Below are 10,209 nucleotides of genomic sequence, written 5' to 3'. Positions count from 1 at the left end.
TTTCTAAAAAAAAAAAAAAAAAAAAAAAAAACTGCCTGGGTAAAAAAAAACATGGTCATCGACAGGGTGACGGTCTCCCCCTATTTAGGACTAGAGGAGTAAAGAGGCAGAAATATGGGTCACTGTGGATTATCATATGGATCATGGAGGCGACCTTAACTACCGTTAGAGATGGGTTGCCTATTCGGTACTTAGGAGACAAATAAAACTAGTCAACTTTTTAGATAGAGGCATAGGTATTCTTTGAAGAGAACGAGAGAGACGAAAACCGAGTTGGATAGGCACGTTGGGGGTAACTTGAGAGAAAACCAACGGAGGTGTTGGATGGTAATATAAATGAGTAAAATTCTAAAGAAATGGCAAAGGTTGAGTGCGAAGGGCATCCACTCGTAAAATTTTTGTAGCCAAAACCAAATGTCACCCCCAAGCAATCACCCTAGATTTGATTGTGAAGCTGACGAAAAACGCCGACCCCGTCTGTACACGGGAAAAGGCAAAGAAGAAGAAGAAGAAGAAACTGTGGATTATCATATGGATCATGGAGGCGACCTTAACTACCGTTAGAGATGGGTTGCCTATTCGGTACTTAGGAGACAAATAAAACGAATCAACTTTTTAGATAGAGGCATAGGTATTCTTTGAAGAGAACGAGAGAGACGAAAACCGAGTTGGATAGGCAAGGTGGGGGAAAACTTGAGAGAAAACCAACGGAGGTGTTGGATGGTCATATAAATGAGTAAAATTCTTAAGAAATGGCAAAGGTTGAGTGCGAAGGGCATCCACTCGTAACACTCGTAAAATTTTTGTAGCCAAAACCAAATGTCACCCCCAAGCAATCACCCTTGATGTGATTGTGAAGCTGACGAAAAACGCCGACCCCGTCTGTACACGGGAAAAGGCAAAGAAGAAGAAGAAGAGTACCGACCCAAATTGAGAAAAGGTACAGTAAAAGATGAAGAATAAGAACAAGGTGGATTAACTGTATTAGATATCCATAAAAATACTGTAGTTTTAATATGAGGAATTGAGGACGTAAGCTTCATAAGTCCAGGAGGACCGAAGACCGAGAATCCCAAGTTTCGAAAGAGGTGGCTGAGGTACCTATTTTCAAATCTTCGATTTTTGGTAGAATCTCAGGTCTTGAGAAACAATATGTGGTAATGTTTTTGGTGGATGTGGCCAGTTTACTCTTTTTTTTTTTTCATCGGACTTTTTTTAGATTTGATAGGGGAACTGTAACTGGTAAGGTCTTATCGTCCCGAAGAGAAGAAAGACAGGATAGGAGAAAGCCAGCCGTTCGCTTATCTGTTCAGGATAAAATCCGCCCCGGGCGGGAATCGAACCCGCGGCCTAGTACTTACAAGGCAGACGCGCCACCCTCCAAGCTAACTAGACTGGCTAGTTTGATCTTTGATTGTGCAGGATCTGGTACTGAAGAGTCCTGGGCACCAAAGGTTATCGCGGGCCGCCAGAACAGCTGACTCTGAGGAGATCTTGAAGATAACATAGGAAGCGCATTCCATCTCTTTAGGAGTATAGGTAACTCCTCTGGTAGTGCAAGTATACTGTAGTATAGTCTCGCTCTCTCTCTCTCTTCCTCCCTCCTTCCTTCCTCTTCCTCCTCCCTCTTTCCTCTTGAAAACGTGACTTAAGAAATACATGACTTTTTTTTATAGAGAAATTTCATTTCTGGAGGAGTTGTACCGAAGTCTGTTTTTTACCGTTCGGTGGACAAATTTCGATTTCAATTCTTATCAAAATTTTGCTATCTACGTTTAACTACGGGAGTACTGTGTAGATACCTAATGATAAAAAAAAAAAATCGTACAAATACATTAGACCTTGTTTAGACTGCGGGAGTAAAGGGATTTTTCAGTCTCATTCTGGCAGTATAAGCATAAGCACATGAGCAGGGTATATTCTATTCTATTCTAATGAAATGAATAACATCCGTGTTTTAACAAAACATATGAAAAAACTCGCATTGTTCTTGAGTAGTCAAAAAATGATAAATCATAACAAAAATCACATCCCATCATCCTAAGATGTTTCCAAGGTCTTGAATGCATTGCCATGGAAAACTCATTGATCACGATGACATTCAGGGCCTTACACAGCCTAACGGGGCCCCGGGGCTAATTCCGACAATAGACCCTGAAGCTGATGTCAACAATAGGCCCTCTCCGACTTCTAGTTCTCTCAGACTGTCTGAAGACTGAAGTTGGAAGCTATAGCTAATAGTGGGCAGGCCACTCACGCTCCGACTGTCAGACCGCCGGAACTTGTGTGGCGAAAAATGCTTCCGATATAGAAGTCGGTCGTTTACTGGTCTTCTTGGCCTTGCCGGCCGACTGAGCCAACCAAGGGTACTAGTCTCCAGACCGTCTGAAGACTATATTACAAAGTTAGAAGCTTTTTCCTTCCATTATTATGGTCAAATTCTCAAGCAATGTTGAGGATAAAATTCCATACCTCGACTGGGATCGAACGCACACCCTCCTGATTACTAAGCGAGCGGCCTGACCACTACATCACCGAGGCTGGTAAAAACTGCTCGTTCCGGGACTTCCTAAAGGAGCCCAGTCCTAATGGGGCTAATTATATATCTTTGATGACACCTATGTATGCTGTTTTGATGGATCGAAATTTACAGAAGTTACCCCATAGCCTGATTTACTTATTACCTATCTACCTGTATTCTGACGCCCACATACAGTCTGCTCATAAAGTCCCAGGCCACCCTTTATACTGTTCACCCTGGAAAGCTGAAATTTTTCATGCAGCCCTTGATTATGATAAAGAATTTTGGGAGTTTGTTCATAAAGTCCCAGGCCACCCTTTTGGTCCCCAGAGGTCCCAGGCCACCCTTTTGGTCCCCAGAGGTCCCAGGCCACCCTTTTGGTCCAAAGAGGTCCCAGGCCACCCTTTTGGTCCCCAGAGGTCCCCAGAAGTCTTGATTATGATAAAGAATTTTGGGACCCTTTTGGTCCCAGGGAGGCCTGGGACTTTATGAACAGACTGTATGCAGGTACGTATTAAATGGGGCCGCGGATAAATCACCTGTGTACAACCCTGATGGCATTATCACATCAGATCCGTGATTTATCATGTGTGATCGGACTGATGGTCAATTTATCAAGCTAGAGTATGGAGAATCGATTTATTTATTCCACTCATGTGTTTGTGTTGTGGACATGGGATACGCGCGAAGTTCAATGATTTTAGCCATCAAGATCAAGGTATACCAATGTTATCGATAGGTATATATGTATATCTACCATCAGTTCCCTTGTTTTGTTTTAAGCACCATACGTCAGTGTAGTTTACATGTAAACAATCAAAATTTCATGTACAACCTATCTAGTGAATTTTTCTTGTATGACATTTCCCACTATGACTTTTTCTCCACTGAGGCCACTCCATTTTTTATTATTATTTTATTTTTTCCCCAATATTTTTGATATTTTATTACTGTCAGTTAGTCAGTATGTTAGTATTAACAAACCTACTAACATGTATTTCAGTTAATTACCAAACCAAACTGTATTTTAGTTAATTACCAAACCTAATTCTAAAATCAAAAACAAAGAAGGAATACAAGATAGTAGAATGCCAATGGTTCTGAGAGCAAACCTTACCTGTTTAGGATAAAGTTTGTCCCAAGGGAGAATCAAACCCATGACCTGGCAGAACTTTACAAGGCAGACCAATGCAAATTAACAGAAGTATGTCTTTGGTTTTTATTTTTCAGAAAGCTATGAAAGAACAACAAATAGACTTGGGTGATGTTGTGAAAAATCATCTCAATACACCTGAAGAATGTAAACCTCCAAGCTAAAAAGAGCAATGATCTCTCCTTTGTGAACTTCTGCAATAAGAAAATTGTATATTATATTTTATGCATGTCTAGGTAATCTTAAATCATGAATTTTGGGGTTCTGTTGTTACTTTTTTTTTTCAGAAAGCTATGAAAGAACAACAAATAGACTTGGGTGATGTTGTGAAAAATCATCTCAATACACCTGAAGAATGTAAACCTCCGAGCTAAAAAGAGCAATGATCTGTCCTTTGTGAACTTCTGCAATAAGAAAATTGTATATATTTTATGCATGTCTAGGTAATCTTAAATCATGAATTTTGGGGTTCTGTTGTTACTTTTGTCATTAAAAATTAACCTAAACTAGTCAAAATCGACATAGAATTAAATCTAAACTTTCCATCAACTCATGATGGGAAATTTTTTGTTAATGCTACTCACAACTCACAAGCATTTGTTCAACATACCATATACATTTTAACTTTACTTTTATGTTATATTAGTTATTTAATGAGAATTTTAAGTAGTTTTTAGAAAAGAAAAAAAATCTCTCATTCCATTTCTAGAAGAATAAAAAATGTGATTGAAAAAAAGTTACATTTTTACTATAAGGTGTAGGTACTATCAAACCCATGACCTGGAGCTTACGTCCTACCTTCCAAGCTAGGCTTGCTTTTAGGATTTTGTGTTCATTAAAGCTGTGTTAACACATAGTCAACGGCCGTTGACTATGCGAGGACAGAGTTTAATATTTAAGTTTTATGTTTTAAAAAGAAAATAAAACCTTGTAGAATATTCCCATAATTTCTCTTGATTTGAAAAATAGCTTTAAGCTTTCTAAAGTCCACCACGTCCATTACTAATTAGTAGAAGTCTTGTATCATTTTAATTTCACAGTGTGTTGAGTGTGCATGATTTGAACCTGCAATCCGAAGATTAGGAGACCCCACCGTATCATTGCATAAATTGGCTTGTTATCTTCAACATCAGATATAGGTAAGTATTCCTTATTTCCTGTGATTATAAATACTTACCCAACAAGAACATTGCCTGTAATTTGAACCTGCAATCCGAAGATTAGGAGACCCCACCGTATCATTGCATAAATTGGCTTGTTATCTTCAACATCAGATATAGGTAAGTACCTTATTTCCTGTGATTATAAATACTTACCCAACAAGAACATTGCCTGTAACAATGGGCAATAGGTATCTAGTACGAGATAGACGAGTATGATTGGTATTGATTTTTACTTCCTTTTATTATTATTATTTTTTGCACTTACTATCAAATTCTTCCAACTTTCTTCTGCTTTCCTTTCTTTCTCCCCTCCTTTTTTCCATTTATTTTTAGCTTTCCATGGTTCTCCCTCCTTTCTTCTTTTTTTTCCGAGAACGGCTCGCTTCTTAAATAAAAATGAAAATGTCACCAGAACTCTCGAACATCGAATCAACGATTTGACAGACATTTATTATGAAATTAATGATTCAATATCGATTCAGAGGATGATTTATGTGGGGAAACTATACTCTACGCGTCGCGAAATAGAGGGATTTCCCGCGAAATGTTGATAACCCTCTTGACCCAAGACCCATCCATATTCCCCATTTATACATAAATCGTAAATATTGATGAATGATCAATGAATGACTAAACAGATCAAATTAATGATCCAGTATACAGAGACCTTGTAACCTGTAACTACATTGCAATTACCTATTGATCTGTAAGTAGTAAGAACATACCAAATATCTATGTAATTATGATACGTAGACGATAGATACTGGGTAATCGAATTTTCTTCGTAAAAGATGATTGAATGAATCATGAGTTCATGATTCACAAATAATTTATTTTGATTTTTTTTCTAATATTTTAATTGCTTTTTTTCTTTTGAGAGAATTCGAAATCTAGCCTAGCCTAAGCCGAAGCCGAACCTAAACACCTAGTTTTTTTTTTTTTTAGAGGTTTGATAGAGGGAACTGTAACTGCTGAGGCCTTTTTGTCCCAAAAGGGAAGAGAGAAGTAGGACAGGATAGGAGAAAGGCAGCCGTTCCTAGAACGAACATTATCCGTTGATAAAATCCGCCCCGGCCGGGAATCGAGCGGCCCAGCGCTTACAAGGCAGACTAGGCTGGCAACCAAGCTAACTACGCTGGCATTTTATGAGTTTTATTTATAAATTTGAACTGCATTAAAGCCTTGATTAGGCTAGCGCTTACAAGGCAGACCAAGCTAGACTGGGCAAACAATTTTTTTTCTTCTCACGACAATATGATTGATTTATGAAAAACTTAGCGATTCTTGATCATCAATCAATGGCCAAGGACTGAATTTTGTCAATATTAAATATCAATAAAAGTCGTGAATCGAACCCGCGGCCTAGTACTTACAAGGCAGACGCGCCACCCTCCAAGCTAACTAGACTGGCTAGTTTGATCTTTGATTGTGCAGGACTTGGTACTGAAGAGTCCTGGACACCAAAGGTTATCGCGGGCCGCCAGAACAGCTGATTCTGAGATCTTGAAGATAACATAGGAAGCGCATTCCATCTCTTTAGGAGTAGGTAACTCCTCTGGTAGTGCAAGTATACTGTAGTATAGTATGCTGGATATGAGGGCCGTATCTAGGATTTAATTGAGGGGTGGGGGGCAAGAGTCTAAATAGTGATGTACCGAGGGGCCCTGCTAGAATTGCTAAATATACCTACCTGCAATTTAGGTACCAGTAGCGTAGCTACCTTAGGGCCTAGGAGAAAGGGTCCAAACTCAGCCAATCAGCTTCTTTTTTTAGAAAAAAATAATTAACCCTCCGTCTCCCTCTTCTCTCTCTCTCTCTCTCTCTCTCTCTTCCTCTTCCTCCCTTCCTCTTCCTCCTCCCTCTTTCCTCTTGAAAACGTGACTTAAGAAATACATAAAAGTCGTGATAGAAGAATGGAAAACAATGATAAATGAAGGTCTTCGGCTGAGGGAATTCCATGGGGGTATTCCACGAATGATTTGGGGGAGAAATAAAAAAATAAATTAAAACAGTGGAGAGGAAAAAAGAGAGAAAGGAGAGAAGATGAAGATCTAGAAAGAAAACTTGAGATTACCCAGCCTAATTAGCTTGGTAGTAGCACATGTGCCTTGTAAGCACCAGGTCACGGGTTCGATTACCGCGAAAGTCGTGATAGAAGAATGGAAAACAATGATAAATGAAGGTCTTCGGCTGAGGGAATTCCATGGGGGTATTCCACGAATGATTTGGGAGAGAAATAAAAAAATAAATTAAAACAGTGGGGAGGAAAAAAGAGAGAAAGGAGAGAAAATGAAGATCTAGAAAGAAAACTTGAGATTACCCAGCCTAATTAGCTTGGTGGTAGCACATGTGCCTTGTAAGCACCAGGTCACGGGTTCGATTACCGCCCGAGGCGGATTTTATCTCAAACAGATAAGGTTCGTTCTCAGAACGGCTGGCTTTCTCCTATCCTGTCTTCCCTCTCTCTTTGCTTTCGGGACGATAACACAAATGGGAAGCGGAAAACTCTAAAAACGGAGTTTTCTTTTTCAACACACACAGTTTTCTTGTCTAAAAATACACAGTTTTCTAACTAACTTCTGAGAAAATTGAAATATTCATGAAAGACAAAGGCTCCTTTAAAGTGCCAGGAAAACAGAGAGGATACCATGTAAGTAGGAGGTACACTCTCTGGAGAGAAATGTTCACAAAGCATCTAACCTTCCCTTCTGTGAAAATACCTGAGGGACATTTTGAATATGATGCGAAAAAAAGATAGGATAGGATGTAGGTACATAGAATAGAATAGAATATATCTACCTTGTTTATCCTGTTCGAATGAGACTAAAAAGTCCCTTTACCCCAGCAGTGTAAACAAGGTCTCGTTTATTTTATGGGTTAAATAACATGGTACATATATATAACGAGATTTTATAACCTTGCCTAATTAAATATATATATATATAATGCTTTCCAAATTCATCCGGCTTAAAAATTATGAGTACTCGAGTCCTAAAGGTGGTCTAATCAGGCTTAGAACCTCCTGCGCCCAAAACAGACTTGGGCCAACATTGCTTGCACTGTTTTCCCTTGCAGACATGGGCCCAAAAATTCTTGTACCAAATTATCTCTGAGGCTTAGGCCCAAAAGAATGCTGTCTTTTCTCTTGGTCTTAGATCTTAGACCCAATACCTTTAGGCCGTGATCCCACACCATTTTCTCTTTAGGGTTTGGACGAAAATTACTTGAGTATACTTGGTCTTGTGCTCGTTTTCTTCAGGCTTTGGTCCAAAAATTCGCGTCATTTTGTCTTTCTTTTTCGAAAAGATTTACCGTACACGGACTGAGATCGCACGACACCTTCTGAACGGAAGCTCGCCTGAGATTCCGCTCGGAAATCACCTGACCGATTTCAGAGATTCTCTCTCTCTCTCTCTCTCTTCTGGTTTGGCTTTCATTTCGTGCTTCATAGCTTCATTTCTTCCATTCAGTCAATCAGTCAGTGTTGGTTTCATCTTTCATTCGATCATTTATCATTTGGTGTCCACCTGGATTCCATCACAGAACGTGTGTACTTAAATTTTTACCACCAATTTTATTTCGAAAAAGACTCCGTGTGAATTGTTTTTGTTGATTTTTTATTGGATTTTATTTGTTAGGTAGATTAAAAAGTTTACAAATTATTTATTGTTTATGTTATTTATTTTCTTAGTGCTTCTTTCGTCGAGTAGGTAATTTTTCATCGACGTTTTTTTTTTTCGTCCATTTTGTCGTTTTCTCGTGAAGTTCGGTTGATTTGTGCCTGTGTAACGTCAGTTTAGTGTGTGTTCCTGTTTGAACCATTTGATACGTTTCCCTCAGTGCATTGTTGTCTGAAGAGAACTTTTTCTACACAGGTAAAAAATAGCTTTTATTATTTTTTAATCTGGTAATTTCAGTTGCCATCGACAAATCACTTAAATTAAGCAACTTGATGCTCCTCTTCCTCCTTCTTCTCCTCCTTCCCCTTTTCCTCCTCCCCCTTCCCCCCTTTTCCTCCTTCTCCTCCTCACTATTTGAGGAAGGAAATATATTTCCTAAATTACACTTCTGTGTAAGAAGGAATGGAGAAATAGAATTGAGACAATTAAACAAGAAACATGTAAATTGTATGTACAATAATTATTGTACATAGAATATGCAGAGTTATGTAGATCTATATAAGCTCCGATAAATAATTTAATAGCTTATTTTGCATTTGAAACCAGTCTTTAAACAAAGAAGATACAAAAATTGGAATGAACAAAGGTAGAGCCATTGGAAACGTAGGTAGGTATCTACAAATACTTATAAAGTATGTAGGTAGAGATAGTAGGTACTTTTAAAAGTGGTTAATTGGTTATTCAATTTTCTTTTTTGTCTTATCTGCACTGGCAGCACTGGTTTGGTATGCATCTCTAAAGACATAACGAGTAGTTATGTAGATTAGTGTAAGTTAAAAGAAAACTTTTTATTCAATTTTAAAATGTCAACCTCATTAAAAAAATCTAAAGCGACATGCTTGTAAAATTGGAGACCATCCATCTCAACCGAGAAAAATTGAGAATCCATTTTACTTTGGTATTATTAAAACCAAAGAGGGTAAGATTCAACATAGATAGGTACTGCCTACACATACACACTTGATATTTTCATTTTTTTCATCCTAAAGAGGTCTTTGCATAAAACACTTCAAATCTACAATCTACACAAATAAAAAAAAAAGTCAATAAAATCAGCAGTGCTTGACAATAATGACAATTGACAAAGTTCATATTCCTCAAGCGGCCACCCGTCCGGTACCCATTGCTTGCCGTCGCTTAACCTGAGTGACCCATGGCTCGCGGGGGAACTGGTGCATCCAAAGTCTTAGGACAGCCACTCACTATCAGATAGACCTGACAGTTACGGCTGAAAAGGTCTGCCTGATAGGTAGTGTGTGGCAGCAATAATATCTAGAGTATGGAGAATCGATTTATTTATTCCACTCATGTGTTTGTGTTGTGGACATGGGATACGCGCGAAGTTCAATGATTTTAGCCAAGATCAAGGTATACCAATGTTATCGATAGGTAGGTATATATATCTGCCATCAGTTCCCTTGTTTTGTTTTAAGCACCATACGTCAGTGTAGTTTACATGTTATCATGTAAAGTGTAAACCAGGGGTTCTTAACCTTTTAGAATTGGCGGACCACTATTGATAAACCAAAAATCTCGCGGACCACTTGAGATTATGTATGTATATGCAATCAATTGTACATTGTACACGCTATGTGACAATGGGTATGTATTAGAGGACCTATATCTACCTGTAGGAAAAGAGATAGAAGATAGAAAATGAGAAAAATTAACATAATTATTTATTATTTTTTT

The 10,209-nt window shown here is 38.4% G+C and overlaps 1 protein-coding gene across 1 annotated transcript in view; it reads left to right on the top strand.

Moving 5' to 3' along the window:
• The first annotated feature begins 3,957 nt into the window (after positions 1-3,957).
• Positions 3,958-10,209, top strand: part of LOC103505415 — a 58,935-nt gene continuing 52,683 nt past the window's right edge. The window contains exons 1-2 of the mRNA XM_026820745.1: positions 3,958-4,117; positions 4,715-4,813. The gene's annotated coding sequence lies outside the window, so the exon portion shown is untranslated. The remainder of the gene's footprint in view (positions 4,118-4,714; positions 4,814-10,209) is intronic.

This window comes from Diaphorina citri, unplaced genomic scaffold (assembly GCF_000475195.1).
Source record: "Diaphorina citri unplaced genomic scaffold, Diaci psyllid genome assembly version 1.1 scaffold172, whole genome shotgun sequence".
NCBI classification, from domain to species: Eukaryota; Metazoa; Arthropoda; class Insecta; order Hemiptera; family Psyllidae; genus Diaphorina; species Diaphorina citri.
The sequence above is the reverse complement of the archived record's forward strand: the minus strand, read 5'-3'. Positions and strand labels throughout refer to the sequence as shown.